This window comes from Mustela putorius, unplaced genomic scaffold (assembly GCF_011764305.1).
Source record: "Mustela putorius furo isolate JIRA1106 unplaced genomic scaffold, ASM1176430v1.1 tig00004209_pilon_pilon_pilon, whole genome shotgun sequence".
Classification (NCBI taxonomy): domain Eukaryota; kingdom Metazoa; phylum Chordata; class Mammalia; order Carnivora; family Mustelidae; genus Mustela; species Mustela putorius.
This window is the reverse complement of record NW_025422324.1, coordinates 357966-366169: the sequence shown is the minus strand read 5'-3', so window position 1 is coordinate 366169 and position 8204 is coordinate 357966. Positions and strand designations below refer to the sequence as shown.

Below are 8204 nucleotides of genomic sequence, written 5' to 3'. Positions count from 1 at the left end.
ACACTCAGTGTCAGGGTCAGGGTTAGTGGTAACTGTTAGGGTTAGCCCGGCTTCTGGGTCATGGACCCATCCCTTCACGGTCTCAGGATAAACCCTTGGCAGAAGGGTGTAGACCCTATACCTGATCCCACTTAACCAGCCTTAAACTGGGGTGTGAACATGACTTGCCCACCAGACATCTAACCCCTCATCAGCCTGATCCTGCTTGGGGCATCTCCCCCCCACGATGGCATGGCCAGATCCTCAGGGCGGAACACCGCCCCTTCACAGAAGCTGGGCAGCGGGGGGGGATACCTCGCTTGCTCATGGCGGAATGCAGCCCCCTCACAGAAGCTGCGCTGGCTGGAAGCCTGGCCGGCCCAGGGCGGAATGCCGCCTGCTTCAGGAAAGCGGAGCACCCGGGAACGCCAGGTTAGCTCAGGGTGGAATGAAAACCGCCTGCCTCCCTTATCCGCCATTGAGCCTTTCTCTTCCCAGAAGTGCCCGTTGTTAGTTAGAAGAGTTCTTTCAATGTGCTTGTTTAACTATAAACTTTATCCTCCTTCTTGCTTGTCAGCAAGATGGGATTAACATTTGACCTTCCTCAATCCTTCTATTGGCTATTGTTTTCTATCCAATAAAAGTGAGACACTGGAGTTGCTCCTGGCAGCCGTCCTTTTCGACTGTTGTCCCCTGCTCCCAGTCTTTTGCAGCTGACTGGTTCATGCCTAATTCTTCTCTCGTCGCAGACTGGAAGCGGCACCCAAGCTTTCTTGGGCTTCCTGTTTTTGGTGTTCTGTTTCACTCATCTCTGCCACCGCCCCCAGGTCCTCAAAATGGTTTTCTATTGTATCTTCCAGAAAACTTCTGATGTCCTCTTTAGTATGTAGGCTACATCAGTAGGGAATAGCGTTAAAACCTCTTCTGTTCCATGTGGATATTCACGTCGTTGAGCACCGCTTGGTCAAAGTCTGCCCTTTTCTGTTGGTCTGTTTTCTCTGGTCATTTCAGGAGTCCTTTTGTAAGAAATCCTATCCCATCAGATGCTCCTCTCACTCTCTTTCTCCCTTACTCTTGCTCTGGCTTCTTTCTTCAGATTTGCCGGGGAATGATGAGTCCTTTTCATTCCTATGAAAATAGAAGAATTGGCTGATCCACAGATACCATTTTTAGTGATATACAAGTGTATATATAATAACTGATATGGAGATGTACATGTGCACCTACATATATATTCTTTAATCTATAAAGTATGGAGGTTGGATTAAGTCTGAAGTCTCTCGTACAGCTTGATAACCTGTGACTCTTTGATCGATAACTTCCATTTTCCCACAGGTCAGAGAAACGGGAAAAAAGGAAAAAATGCACATATGAACATATGTAGCACGTTAAAACATGATCACAAATCCTATGACTCCCTATTCCCTTTGATTCACATGGGCTATGTGACTGTTAAAACAGTGAAAGAAACGTGTCAGTTTCAGGCCCAAGTCCAAAAGGAACCCCTCTCTTGGAACATTTGCTATTGGAGCTCTGAGTGGACAGGAAAGAAGTCCAACAACCTTGTTACAAAGACTGCACGGAAGTGGAGGGCCATGTGAGCCTCATCTCCCAACTGTACCCATCAAAGTGACAGGCATGTGCATGAAGTCATCCTAAATCCTCTAGACCAAGCAGCCACCTGCTGAAGGCCACCACCCACTGACCTCAGTTAATGCCGTATTAAGCATAAAAATTGCCCCATGAGATCCTGCCCTAATTTCTGACCCCCAAAACATATGTAATATGACAAAAGGGTTGTTTTAAGCCCCCAAATTTGAAGTCATTACATAACTAATTGGGTAACATGGCAAATACGTATCCAAAATAATGTAAATCAAGGAATATGTTTAAAGGCACCAAGTTATCTTAAAAAGTTCTCTGAACACACAGAAAAACAGAAAGAGACCCATAACTACAGAGAACAAATTGATCGTTTCCAAAGAGGAGGCAGCGGGTGGACAGGCAAAATGCGTGAAATACAGTGGGAGATAACAGGCTTCCAGTTACAAAATTAATAAGTTGCAGGACGAAAGGCACAGCTTAGGGAATATGGTTGGTAGTACAGTACGGCGAGCGCAGCATAACATACAGACTTGTCAAATCTTGTTGTTTTATATCTGAAACTAATGCAACATTGTGGGTCAGCTATACTTCAATTAAAAAATCAAAGGAAGTTTAAAAAAATTAAAAGTGAGCTCTGTTATCCAAATAGGACATACGAGATGGATTTCCCATCATACCATAAATTGAAAACGACTTCTCTTGATAGAACAATGCTTTCCTTAGTCTTAGTCCCTACTACTCCCTCCACAAAAAAAAAAAAAAAAAAAAAAAAAAAAAAAAAAAAAAACTACTTTCGAAAAACATCTTGGTATTTTGAAAATTATAACTGCAGTGAGTGATGAGAGTGAAAAAAACAAACTGATAATCCACGTTTCCTCATTTCTTATCCCTTTTATGAAGATGAACAGTAAAATCATATGTAAGAATTAACCAGAGAGAGGTCTATTTTCCACTCACTATAATCAAGCTGGAATTCTCAACTATTATTTAGTATTAGTTGGTTCTGGTGGCAAACGCAAATATGGTTTCACTTCTTGGGCACATGAGGAAGATTTGGTCGGTGAAACAGACATACCAGGTTGGCCCAGGCCTGCACTTCCAGGGTTCGGAAAATTGCAAGATACAACCTGACACTTAAAAACTTCCCATCAACAACTACCGCTGTCCCCCAACATCTTGTTTCTTCCCACAGACAGCTCATACTGAGACCTGTCCACTGTCAGGGTCAAGCTAAAGGGGGATGCCCACAAACTAGGTGGGAAATGAGAGGATGCAACTGCAGCTCTGTGGGGGGATGCCTAAGGCCACTGAATGCCCCGTCATGATTCTCCAGCACAGATGGGGGCAGCCTGCACCACGTGGGTAGAGCTCTAGGACACAGAATGTACTGGAGTGGCAGTCAACAAACAAATGTGTTTGTGTAATATATAAACCCCATAGGGTTGTCAATTTGTGGGATTCACTTTTTCTAACTGTTCACCCCATGACATACAATTTCAGGAAACCCAGAGCCCATGGATTATTGTTAAGGGCACATTCGGACTCAATCAAAGTGTAACTAAGCGTAATCATACACATAAATACAAATATCATTAAAAAAAATCAATACCACCTCAAACGTTCTTTTTTATTCCCAAATGAACTTTTATGGGTTTTAATATCAATTAATGTGCTTATAGATCTGGTAAAAAAAACAGTCACTGATGAAATTTTAAAATTACCACTCTGCTTTCCCTAATTCCTGTTGATGTACTTTTATCTCACACAAAAATGAATTACTAAGGAATAAATCACACTTCACTGAACACGTTTCAGCTGAAATGATGCACCAAGATGTACAGCTTTGGTCAGGCTTATACTGCTGTTGCCAACATAGTATATGGGGTGTAAGAGCTACTGTCTTTTCCTTCTCCCATGAATATTAGTCCTAACAGACTCTTCACGTGGAAAGAAAACTTAGTCTAGAAGGTACACTAATTCCTCTCCTCCCTGGTGAAAAATACTGTTAGAGGTATTAGTTTTAGACAGAGAAGCAAGTTCACTTTGGAAAAAAGCACACACACACACACACACAAAACCCTCCAACATGACCTTTAATACAGTGATAAGGGTGAAAGTGTAAACTTCATTTGGAAACAGCACTCAAAATACTGTTTTGAAGGGCCTTTACAACAGCGGTATACTCTTTGAAAAGATTTTTCAGATCAACTGATTGAATCATATTTAATTTACCTAGGGACAATTAGATAAAATTTAAAATTCCAAACAAAAACTTTTAGGACACAAATAAAATTATATGTGCTTTTATTCCCGCAACTATCTCCAAAATCTAATATTCAATGGTTTAAATTGCTGCATTTCTCATTTGCAATGCAGGCACAGGTGAGATGAGGTGTGAGGCATAAAAGGGAGTACAGGAGGCAACTGATCAGCTGAATAGCGACTGCCCCAAAGATGACCATATCCTGAGCCCAAGAAGCTCTGAGTACTTCACCTTACCTGGCAAATGGGATTTAGCAAGCATGATTAAATTAAGGTGTGAGGGGGGAGAGTTTATCCTGGATTACCTCGGTGGTCCCAATGTAATCATGAGAATCCATAAGGAGACAGGAGGATCAGAATCAGAAGGCAATGTGAAGTTGGAAACAGAGGGATAAAAGGTGGTGCAATGAAGGGCCACAAGTCAGGGAATGCAGGTAGCTTTAGAAGCAGGACAAGGCAAGAAAGTGGATTCTCCTCTAGAGCCTACAGAAGGAACACAGGCTGTTAACACCCTGATTTTACCACACTGAGACTGATTTTTGAACTTCTGACCTCCAGAACTGCAAGATAATCAATTTGTGTTGTTTCAAGCCACTGAGAATTTGTCATTTGCTACAGTGGCACTAAAAAACTACTAGAACTCACTGAGACATATTGAGTCTGTACAATGGCAGGGACCATTTCTAGGTAGGACTATCTTCAGGGTGTGGTAGTACTGGGTCTGGAGAGTTGACTGCCAGCATCCTTCCTCCCTCCCCCTTCCTGAACCCCAGTGCACTGTGTGCCTCCTCCACTGCAGCCCAGGTGACTCACAGGAAGCTGGCCCCATCCACACTACAGGGAAGGGTTCTGTCATGGAAGCCAGTCATGTTCCTCCTGGGCCATTCACACAACCAGCTGCACGACAGTCAGTGCCTTGTTACTGTTCTACGAGAGACAGTAACCTAGGATGTCCCCCACACACAAACGGGAAGGGCTTTACAGAAATATCTGGGTTGTCTCTGAATGTGAACAAGGAAAGCAGTGCCCCCACTGCGGGCAGCCATCACACAGTCAGCAGGGGGTGGAAGACAAACTGGCCAGAGGGAAAGGGCAGAGTAGGGAAAAAGGGAGAAAATCATGGAGACAGTGTGAATAAAACACATTCTCTGCAAGCCCTGCCATGAGCTGCTTCTTCATGAGATTGAAGGGGTTTTTTTTTGTTGTTGTTTTGTTTTTGTTTTTATTTTTTTTAATCTTTAATGCAGTTTGAGTTAGGATGAGACAACCATCCAAACTGATTCAGGACGTCAGACTTTACGGAAACTAAGAAAGCCAGATAATAAAAGTAGATGACTCACATGTGTGATAAGTTTCCTTTCCAACTAAGGGCGGGGGGAAAACTAGAACCTTGAGTTTGTGGTTATTCCGCTATTCTTGCTATTTTTTCAGCACTCAAATGTATTTTTCAAGAATGAGGAACTTATTCTCAATGAATACAGTGATGGTTCCCTGAAAATTTTGTAACCAAGTAGGGAACAGAGTCTCTAAACAGATTGTTTTGAATTGACTTAACAATCACACAAGATAGACTGTAAAATTTATCAAAGAGTGGGGCTGAGTTTCTTATATATGATTTCATGCAAATTTTTGTCTACCTGATGATTTTTAGTTTTTGTCTACAGGGTGAGTGAATAAAGGTGTCTCAACATGGTCCAGAACTAATGGTGTTCCCTGGCTCACTAGGAAATCCAGGGTCATTTCTGTTTCCTTTTCCATGAACTTCTCCTTCCTCTCATTTGGTCTGTTTTTCAATCGGACTGTTTGTCTTCTTCTCAATTTGTAGGCACGTCAGAGACATGAACTCCTTGAACAGCTGATGTTACAGATGCTTTTCACAGCCTGTTGCCCACATGCAGCTTTACTCTTTTTTTGATATACAAATCTTTTTCAAATTTTTAAAATAAAGTGGCATTTCATTTCATTTTCATATTTCATTTCTTCTGGGTCTTATTTCTACCTAAGGTAGTCTACCACTTCCCAAATTTTTACATGCCCCTAGATTGTCTCCAAATTCTTTATCATTTTGTTTGTAGAGTTAGAACTTAAACCAATTCACAAGGTTAATCAATCTGACATCTGCTTACATATGTGATAGGAAGCAAGAGTTCTAAGAAAGAGAGTTCTTTCAGCTCTGAGGGATAGAGCTTAAAGTCAATATTCAATGATACTCTGTCTCGTTTTCTAGAAGGAACTGGTGGTTTCTGTTTGGAACCCTGACAATTTTTTCTTAGTCCCTGAAAGTCAAATAGGTTTATGTCTGTTTTGGTTTGAGTCTGTTCAGCTAATTCTCCCTGGGACTTGAAGGCTTTATGAACTGAAGGCATGACTGTTTTTCAGCTCAAGTAAATGCTGCATTAGTTCAGTTATAACTTCTGTTATATTCTCCTTTTGTCCTCAGGGTACTTGCAAGGTAGATTTGGACCTGACCTCAGATCTTACTTTTTCATTTCTCATTTCCATCTCTTTGAAATTTTCCTCAGTGTTCTGGGATATTCCTTTGGAAAATCAATTTTGTGGGGTACCTGGGTGGCTCAGTGGGTTAAGCCACTGCCTTCAGCTCAGGTCATGATCTCAGGGTCCTGGGATCGAGTCCTGCATTGGGCTCACTGCTCGGTGGGGAGCCTGCTTCCTCCTCTCTCTCTGCTTGCCTTTCTGCCTACTTGGGATCTCTCTCTGCCAAATAAATAAAATCTTAAAAAAAATCAATTTTGTTCTCAGCAGTGATTATTACTGTTTACAGGGTTCCTATTACATGTTACAACTAGTGAATTTAAGTTTCAAATCTTTCTTGTATTTTTTGTTTTAAAAGATTTATAAAATTTATTTGACACAGAGAGACAGAGAGAAAGTGAGCACAGACAGGAAGAGTGGCAGAGGGAAAAGGAGAGGGAGAAGCAGACTCCCCACTTAGCAGGGACTCCCCACCCCCCACCACAGGGTTTGATCTCTGGCAGACATTTAACCAACTGAGCCATCCACGCACCCCCAAAGCTCCCTTTCAAAATCTTCAGTAAGTATTTTGCTGCTCTTTACTGTAACTGTATCCCCCTCAGACTTCTTGACAGTAAGTTTCTCTAGCTCTGTAGTCAGTTCTTAATCAATGAGGACACATGCTCTGGACCTCAGTTTGGTGCTCCTCCACCAAGATGCTACCTGCCACTCAGGTGTGTGAACTCTTGCAGCTCAGGCCTAGTCACACTTTGGGGAACTCTGGGGCATCAGCGAACCTGCTCTAAGGGGACCATGCTTTGTGCATAAAAAGCAGGCCCCTGTCATGAAGCAGCCCCTCTCAAACCTCCCCAAGTTGTCCTTCCCTACACAGCACAAAGTCTCTAAGCAACTCAACCTGCTGGGAAAGCCCATTTCTCTATGACCAAGGACCACAAGAGAGGGAAGTTATACCATGGGCCCCACACAGAAAGAGGTCTTCACTGAAAGCCTTCGAAAGAGAGTCTGCCTTTTCTTCCAGGCATTCCATCATGGCACCTCAAAATCCTGAGATGCTCTTCCACTGCTCCCCCTGAGATGCCAAAACGCACTTGGCAGTCGAATAGGTCATTCCCACAGCCCACCTACATGATTCTTGAGGGCCTGCCTGGTGCTGGGGATGGGTGAAGGCAACACAGGCCCCTGGTCTTGAGCTCTGATGTCACTGGCTCTTGAGCAAAGGAAGGAAAATGAGAGGGTCCAGGAGACTGCACACAACACCATGTTCTCAGAACATCTCCCTGGCCCCCAAGATCACCTTGTCATGGCAATGTCAGCAGAGCATGGCAAGTGCTACCTCAGAAGTCCCTCTGACACCTCAGCAACAGAGAGAGAGCCCACCCATAAACATAATCCCTAGAACCAGCATCCTTTAGGAACCAAAACCCCTATGAGTCAATTACTTTGGTATGTGTTAGTGTATTTTTACCTATGTAAAATATAAGAAAAAGAGGAATGACATACCTGTATGATTTGGGGCAGTACAGCAACTCGATTTTGAGTGTTTGGGATTATAGATAGATACTTTTTTTCCAAAAAGAAATTTATAATCCATTTAATAAAAACAATGTGAATTGCCATGTATGCATTCCAGCAAGTTCTTTTTTTTTTTAATATTAACAAACTTATTTTAAAGTTTATATGGAGAGGCAAAGACTCACAATAGTCAACATAGTGTTGAAGGAGAACAAAGACTGAGGACTGCCTTCAAAGTTTACCATAACAATGGGGCGCCTGGGTTGCTCAGTGGGTTAAGCCTCTACCTTCAGCTCAGGTCATGATCCCAGTGTCCTGGGATCATGTCCCGCATAGGGCTCTCTGCTCAGCAG

General features: G+C 42.7%; 1 long non-coding RNA gene across 1 annotated transcript; it reads right to left on the bottom strand.

Moving 5' to 3' along the window:
• Positions 1-610: 610 nt before the first annotated feature.
• LOC123389933 lies at positions 611-7910 on the bottom strand. The gene is made up of 2 exons (XR_006604602.1): positions 7840-7910; positions 611-1107 (listed from the first exon to the last, which is right to left on the bottom strand). It is a non-coding gene; the product is annotated as an uncharacterized LOC123389933 (long non-coding RNA).
• Positions 7911-8204: the final 294 nt, after the last annotated feature.